The sequence below is a fragment of the Eptatretus burgeri genome, chromosome 23 (genome assembly GCF_056783735.1).
Source record: "Eptatretus burgeri isolate ZD-2024b chromosome 23, Ebu_testis_v1, whole genome shotgun sequence".
NCBI lineage: Eukaryota > Metazoa > Chordata > Myxini > Myxiniformes > Myxinidae > Eptatretus > Eptatretus burgeri.
In genome coordinates, this window is record NC_140983.1 from 1696926 (window position 1) to 1704510 (window position 7585).

Here is a 7585-nt window from a genome sequence, read left to right on the forward strand (position 1 = left end):
CTTCATCTCAAGTTAAAAAAAAATGTTTAATTGAAAGTGTTATTTCGCCATTTATATTATGCTCAACTTTAAATAACTGAGGAACTCGTGTGTTTTTATTTTGTGCAAGTTTATATTTCATCTTTTGAATTGCTTGCGCGTGCGTTTGGCCTTGATTTTTGACACGAGACACAACCTGCTGCTGAACTCCCATATTTTCACCTTTCGAAATGTTTTTTGCCTTGATTGTGTTTCACGTTGTTGTTATACATATTGTTACATGGTTTCATTTCAATTGTGCTCCGCCACATTGTTTCATCACGTTCCGTGCTTGTAACCCATCCTTGAAGAGTTTACTTTTTTTTTAATTCAAGGAAATGAAGTTTGTTTAACATGAAATAAAACTCTATCTGTTGAAGTCCTCACATCACAGGTGTTTTTGAATACAGCTCAGATCAAATACATCTCAAATGATTTGAATCAAAGCGAACCTGATGGATAAACAAACTGCACATGTTTTGTTGGCTGATGGAACTTTGCATGATAATAGGAAATACTTTTTCTGAAAACAAAAAAAATCCCCAAAAAACATTCTACAGTATGCCGTGTTCTAAGCCTTTGGAATAAATTGTTTATTGTTATGCTTTTCGTAATTCGCAGAATCCTTTTCAAAAGCAACATGCCCTCTGTGGAGCATTTCATAATGCGGCAAGCAATGTTATAAAGTGTTGAATATTAAATACCTGACCTGACCAGACATGTACAAAGGAAGGGTTTAAATGTAGGCACCAAATGTATCTGAAGGCAGCGTGATTCATCAATGTGTGTGACGTTAAACTGGACGTCACATCTGCCAGAATCGTCCCCCTCTGCTCCCTCTCTCCTCCCGTTCCCTTTCCTTCCTTCCACTCTCCCCCCCCCCTTTCCCATCTTTCTCCACTCTCCCCCCCCCCTCTCTCTCTGTCTCTCTCTCTCTCTCTCTCTCTCTCTCTCTCTCTCTCTCTCTCTCACTCCCCTGCCCACCGCTCTGTCTTACTCTCTCTCTGAACGTATTTGGATGGTGGTTATCTCCACACGTGTCTGGACAGTGGTTATTTTCAGATGGACCCTCCCCTCATGCTACCTTCCCTTGCCCTATCCTCACGCTGCCTTCCCTCCCCCAATTCTTCCTCTCTCCTCCACCCCTCCTCACTTCCCCTCTTTTTCTCCCCCCCCCCTTCGTATTCCTGTCGTCCGGATGGTGGTTATCTCCAGACGTGTTCCGATGGTGGTGATGTCTGGACGGACCCTCTCCTCACATTGCCTTACCTTGCCCTCCTCTCATGTTGGACAGTGGTAATGCCCTGATGGTGGTTATCTCTGGACATGTCCAGTCGGTGGTTATCTCCGCACATATCCAGATTGTGGTTCTCTCCTGACGTATCCGGACCGTGGTTATCTCCGTACATGTCTGTATGGTGCTTATGTCCAGATCGTGGGTTATCTCCAAACATGTCCAGATGGTGGTTGTGTCTGGACGGACCCTCCCCTCACACTGGCTTCCCTTGCCCTCACCTCATGCTGCCTTCCCTTCACCCACCCCGATTCCTTCCATAAAACTATATTTATTGTGATAACAAGTCATCTCCCATCTTTTATGAACACTTACCTTGACAACAGTGACTGTGCCTTTATTGTTGATGGAGTTTGCCTGAACAAGGAACGTGTGCACAGGGTCTCCCGGAACACCTGTGTACACATGTCCCCAATGTCCAAACACACATTCATGTTCCACTCGTGTTGTCCTGTCCACGAACCATTTGCAATGTCCACGTTGATTTAACAATGTCCGGGTTTCATGGGAATGCCAGGAACATGGAACTCACCTCTCTGTCAATTGCAGCTCGAAGGATGCTGATCATTCCCCTCTCGGAGTCAACGATGAACATCTCATCATGAGGGTCTTTTGGACTTTACCTGACAATCTTGGATCGAATAATTGCATTTGGTGTTTCTGGATCGTCTTGGTCCACAGGTGAGACGGCCAAAACCGTTGTACCTTGATTCAAAGAAACTTCAAACCTGCACCGAAAAATAGAATAATGCCAGGTGCAATGTGATTGGCTGAGTGAGGCTAGGTGAACTGTGATTGGCTGAGTGAGGAAAGGTGCACTGTGATTGGCTGCTCGAAGCAAGGCGCAATATGATTAGCTGCTCGAGGCTAGGTGCACTGTGATTGGCTGCGTGAGACTAGGTGCACTGTGGTTGGCTGTGTGAGGCGAGGTACACTGTGATTGGCTACTGCCAAGATTTAATAATGTATCGTATAAGGTTATTAAATGCTGATATTCAAAATCTGATTCCATATTTGACGATTGGAGCTCATGGCCTAAATAATTCTGTCGAAATCTCCAGTGAAGTTTATTTCAAACGCAATAGGGTCAAGTGGAGCTCGACAAAATCATGACATGCACCGGAAATGGTGTTAAAAATAACACAATATAATTAAATAATAGGGTCAATAGAAATAAGGTAAAATGGCTCCAAAATTAATTTGGATAAATACAAGATGGAATCTCAGTTTGTTGATTAACAGTGCGTTAACATACAACCTCTGACAGGATGACCTCGAGGTTCGCACAGTCACCTCGAAGCTGTCTGGCCTGGGTTTGAATCCCGACCCAGCTATAGAACGTCATCCTGGTGTTTCACCGGCTGGGTGAATCATCAATGTGTGTGTCGTCCCTCCGATGGACGTTAAATTGGGTGTCCTGTCTTCCAGCGTTAGTTGATCACTTGATAGACGTTAAAGATCCCAATAGTGTCCACGCGGAGTGGGCGAGCTTTTGCCGGCACCGTGGCCGAATTACAAATTCCTGCCCAAACCTACAGGGGGCACTGCATCAGCGCCAAGGCCATGAAGAAGAAGAAGAATATTGGGAAACACTGAATTGATGGACAGACGAAGGTACATTCCATCAGACACAATGGGACGAGCAAATGGACGAACACCCGTTTATCTGTCGGATCACATGAAGAGAGCGAATCGCTTGCGCGGTGGTTGAGAGCGCAGCACACAAGCTTGTACAGGGGAGGAAACACAGGAACCTGCAAGGTGATTACACACCTGTGTGGTGGTTGTGATATCAGTGGGAGGGTCTCGTTACTCCTCACCTCCCACTCGAGCTGTCTCATCAATGCTGTTGATGTTTGTTCATTCATCTTAAGGTGATTCTCTATCCGCTATATGACATCCATTTTTCTCTATATCTTATAGTTTCCAAATGGTGACCCTCTCAACTTGGGTGTCCGAGGGTCATTGAGCATTCCCGCTGAAAATTCAAAGTTTTTGACGACACTAGCTCCAAGACGATTGAACCGAATCGAATGAATCTTTACATGCTTATAGACCGTAATGAGTACTACAACTTTGCTCGTTTGCATAATGACCTATCTCGAGTAGGTCAGGGGTCAAAGGTCAATAAGTGCATTTTTCAGGCGAAATTACCATTCAAGGCACCCTTGCTCCAACACGGATTAACCGATACGAATGAAAGTTCATAGGTACATAGTACACAATGGGTATTACAACTTTGCTTCAGGACATATTGACCTATCTCGGCTAGGTCAGGGGTCAAAGGTCAATGTGTATTTTTTTGGCAAAACGACCATTCAAAGCCCCCTTGCTCATACACGGGTTAAGCGATTCGATTGCAATTTCGTAAGTACTTAGTACTAGATTAACTCAGATCAGGGGTCAAAGGTCATCGGATGCTCAGCGACCCATGGCCGCCTACCGGCTTGTCTGTCTTTGTTTTTTTTGTCCACACAGAACTTTCGTGTTTTTCTCCGCAACCGCTTCTCAGATTGAGACTAAATTTTCACCACAGGTGCGACTACTCATGTGGAGTGATTAAATCATAATTATAGTATTTTATATATTTACAGTATTTGTTTTTTTTTGTGTCATAAGAGAGTCTCGTTTTGTATTTTTAATTAATTTTCTGAAATGTGTATAATTTGTTTTTCACTTGGAGGTTGTGGGTTCCGATGTGTAAATACAGGTGGGAAAAGTCTGATTTAATGTCATTTAATTCCAGGCTATAAGGTAACAAAAGGTGAGGATTTTTAAAGGAGGTGTAGACTTTCTGTAGGCTCTGTACATGGCAGACACCTCTTCACCTCGTTTTTTTTTCCCCAAAAACGTTGTCACTTGTGTGCTGAAGGATTATTGTAAATTCGTTTCGTTAATTTTTGGCCTTGTTGCTCCCAATTGCACCTTTTACACGAACCCAGCTCACTTTGTGTCGTGTTACTGTGTTTTGTGATGCCCTCGTCTGATGAGGCTCAGCGACATGTGTGGCTTGTTTATTAGAGCAGCAGCTGTTAACCACAAAATGGACATTTTTCCACTCTGGTCAACACAGGCTACATGCCAGACATGAGTAATCGATAATGATAGTGTGATTCTTGTTGTTTCAGGGCGGACCCCAGTTGACCTGTGCAACTCCAAATCATGAAGCTATTCTTTAATCTACAGCTTATAAAGTTCACATAAACAAAAATACACACACACTCACACACACCGTACACATGTTAAGAGCGTACACTGAAAACCGTTAAGTGGAGGAAATTGAAACTTTATCACATGTAACATGACAGTGTGATATCGTGGTCACTCTTTGTGACGTCAACATGGACCAAATTTCTGAAATCCTCAATTTTCATCCGAATGACGAGATTTGAAGAAGATTTTCATAAAAAAATGACCATTATGTGTCACGTGGTCTGGCGGCTAAATTGGATCTCAGGGAAAATCTGAAAATCTTTGTTGGAGAAACTGCTTAACTGACCAATGCAAAGTTAGCAAAATCGATCAACTTCCCGTGGGAAATAAATATGCTTTGATAAAGATGACGTCATCAGCCATGTAGTCTGGCAGCAGCCATATTGGACGTGGCCTCACACCAGGCCCATCCCAAGACTGTGTGGGGTATGTTTTTTAGTGTGAATACCATCCAGCTCTTGTGATGTATTCGTGAAAGAAATCTTCCAAAAGATAATGAATGTTATTCAAAATGAAGAAGAAGAAGATGACGAAGAAGAAGAAGAAGAAGAAGAAGAAGAAGAAGAAGAAGAAGAAGAAGAAGAAGGGGTCGGCATGTGTGCTGGCATGATGGGATGGAGGGACTGGAAACATTTTCGCAAACGGCGGCTTCGATAACGGCGGCTGAATGGTGCATTTGGTGCTGTTCACAGGTGACGCAAGGAATGACGTCATCAAGGAAGTGTACATCTCGAGTTGTGCGTGTGTTTGATGCGAGGAATTGCAAGGTCACGCACATCCCAAATTTTGCGCAGATCTTCAAAGAGTTTGAAAAAAAACAGAATGAATCGATTATGCCTCAAAAACTCTCTCCAATGACGTCACAAACGAAGCGATATGCCAATTTACTGGACTGAAAATTCCATATTTCAGGAGCGTGAAGTTGAAGAAGGCCAGAACGGAGAGAAAGGGGCGTGGAAAGACGAAGGCGGAGCCACGGAAGGGCCACGATGAGGACCAATGGCGAGCGGCGCCAGGACGGAGAGAAAGGGGCGTGGAAAGACGAAGGCAGAGCCACGGAAGGGCCACGATGAGGACCAATGGCGAGCGGCGCCAGGACGGAGAGAAAGGGGCGTGGAAAGACGAAGGCAGAGCCATGGAAGGGCCACGATGAGGACCAATGGCGAGCGGCGCCAGGATGGAGAGAAAGGGGCGTGGAAAGAAGAAGGCGGAGCCACGGAAGGGCCACGATGAGGACCAATGGCGAGCGGCGCCAGGATGGAGAGAAAGGGGCGTGGAAAGAAGAAGGCGGAGCCACGGAAGGGCCACGATGAGGACCAATGGCGAGCGGCGCCAGGACGGAGAGAAAGGGGCGTGGAAAGACGAAGGCGGAGCCACGGAAGGGCCACGATGAGGACCAATGGCGAGCGGCGCCAGGACGGAGAGAAAGGGGCGTGGAAAGAAGAAGGCGGAGCCACGGAAGGGCCACGATGAGGACCAATGGCGAGCGGCGCCAGGACGGAGAGAAAGGGGCGTGGAAAGACGAAGGCAGAGCCACGGAAGGGCCACGATGAGGACCAATGGCGAGCGGCGCCAGGACGGAGAGAAAGGGGCGTGGAAAGACGAAGGCGGAGCCACGGAAGGGCCACGATGAGGACCAATGGCGAGCGGCGCCAGGACGGAGAGAAAGGGGCGTGGAAAGAAGAAGGCGGAGCCATGGAAGGGCCACGATGAGGACTAATGGCGAGTGACGCCAGGACGGAGAGAAAGGGGCGTGGAAAGAAGGCGGAGCCACGGAAGGGCCACGATGAGGACCAATGGCGAGCGGCGCCAGGACGGAGAGAAAGGGGCGTGGAAAGAAGAAGGCGGAGCCACGGAAGGGCCACAATGAGGACTAATGGCGAGTGACGCCAGGACGCTGGTCCCACCTCCGAGACGTGTGGCTCCGCCTTCGTCTTTCCACGCCCCTTTCTCTTCCCCTGTTTCACCCTCCCCGAGATCAAACCATTCAGTTGTTATTCAGAGAAAGGGGTGGGGGGGTTTTACCCCAAATATTGGTATTTTATTAAAAAAAAATAATCTTCTCAGAAACTGCCAGACAGATCCAGACCAAACCCGCCACAAGGCATCGAGACCATGCCATGACCTCAAGCTGTGCTCCTCATGGCCGTAATTCCCCTGGAAAGGTGGCCACGGCCTCCCTCCTCTAATCCCTCAGATTTTGGGATTCAAAGTAACCGTCAGTCCCTCACGGGGCTATGTTTTTCATTGGAGTAATGATGGAAAGCGTCACATGTCAAACAAGACTGGGAATAACATCCCATGCTGTGTTGTTTTTTCTGCACAGGATCGAGGCTCATGGAAGAGTGAGGTGGCAGAGGGTAAAACGGCAAAGTGTTGACACTGGGGCTGCTGTGGGACACACGAAACCAGGAAATTAATAGAGAGGAAAAAGAGGAGTGAGAGGAGGGGAGGAAACACAGGAACCTACACCGAAGAGGGTTGGAGAGGGACGGCCGGTCGGGGGTAAGTGGGGGTTTCAAGATTGCAGGTCAGGATGGGAGATGACGTGAGGTGCTGCTGCAACACATCCTCGAATCCAGGAGGGAAGGACGGGATTGAACCGTCTCCAGAAGCTGGTTCCACAGAAGTGAGTAAACAGTGGAGGTGTGCGGAAAACCTGGATTTTGGGATGGAGGAGAGTCAGATAAGCAGAGGGAGCGAGACCGGAAGAGAGGTGGTAATACCAGAGATGTGAGAGCAACGGACGATCCTTCGTCCTCATCTTTAGATATCCCATTAATGTTGAGACCTCTTAGACTCATCAGATGCGATGCTGGGGCGCCAGCCAATCGGAATATTTCTCAATGATGGAGTTGTCCGAGGGTGAGAATGAGCTATCAAGACCCAGTGAAAAATACAAAAGCAATAAATCACCTGATGGACTCCTTGGATTGCTTTGTTGACCGTCTCCTTACCGATTCCAGTCCAGAGCCATCGCCTTTGAAGAAGAGAAGTTTGGGTATTAGAACGAAACCGGGAGTCTGGAGACCCAGAAACAAAGGTCCATCTTTCAATCTC